Here is a 1273-nt window from a genome sequence, read left to right on the forward strand (position 1 = left end):
ATGTCAGTGTGCATACTCGACAGAGTGTAAGTACTTTGAGAGAAAAGTTGGACCTAAGAAGCATCAGTTGTGGTGTGCAAGAGAGACGATTGCGCTGGTATGGTCATGTGGCAAGAATGGATGACGGCGGTGAGCTGGCAGAAACGTTAGCACACCGGGCGAAATGCTTAGCAGTATTTCGTATGCCTTTACGTTCTGAGTTCAAATTCCGCCGAGGTCGACTTTGCCTTTCATCCTTTCGGGGTCGATAAATAAAGTACCAGTTACACACTGGGGTCGATGTAATCCCTTTGTCTGTCCTTGTTTGTCCCCTCTGTGTGTAGCCCCTTGTGGGCAGTAAAGAAATAACAATGGATGAGGATAGCTGGATGAAAAAGTGCCACACCTTAGCGGTTGAAGGAACCTGTGGAAGAGGTAAAGCCAGGAAGACCTGGGATGAGGTGGTGAAGCACGACCTTCGAACATTAGGCCTCACCGAGGCAATGACTTGTGACCGAGACCTTTGCAAATATGCAGTGATTGAGAAGACCCGGCAAGCCAAGTGAAACCATAATCCGAGGCCTCTGCCAGGGATGTAGCCAGCCCACTTATGCTTACCTTTCCTTCATTGGACACTAAGCTCTGCTTGCAAAGACCTTTTGAGGCAAGTGAAATCGAAATCGAACCAAATTCGACGCCAGACACCCATGCCAACCTCTCCTTCATTGGACACTATACTCGGCTTGTGAAGACCTGTTGGGGCAAGTGAAATCGAAATCATGATTGAACAGAATTCGATGACTGGCACCTGTGCCAGTGGAGCGCTAAGAGCACAGTTTGAGCGTGATCACTGCCAGAGCAGCTGTCTGGCTTCTGTGCCAGTGGTACGTAAATAGCACCATTTGAGCGTGATTGTTACCAGCATCGCCTCACTGGCACTTGTGCCAGTGGCACATGAAAAACATTTGAGCAAGGTCATTGCCAATGCCACTGAACTGGCTCCTGTGCAGGTGGCACATAAAAAACACCATTTTGAGCGTGGCCATTGCCAGTACTGCCTGACTGGCCCTCGTGCTGGTGGCACGTAAAAGCACCCACTACACTTTCGGAGTGGTTGGCATTAGGAAGGGCATCCAGTTGTAGAAACTCTGCCAGATCAGATTGGAGCCTGGTGCAGCCTTCTGGTTCGCCAGTCCTCAGTCAAATCGTCCAGCCCATGCTAGCATGGAAGGTGGACGTTAAATGATGATGAAGATGATATACATATATATATATATATATATATATATATATA

Source organism: Octopus bimaculoides, chromosome 8 (genome assembly GCF_001194135.2).
Source record: "Octopus bimaculoides isolate UCB-OBI-ISO-001 chromosome 8, ASM119413v2, whole genome shotgun sequence".
NCBI classification, from domain to species: domain Eukaryota; kingdom Metazoa; phylum Mollusca; class Cephalopoda; order Octopoda; family Octopodidae; genus Octopus; species Octopus bimaculoides.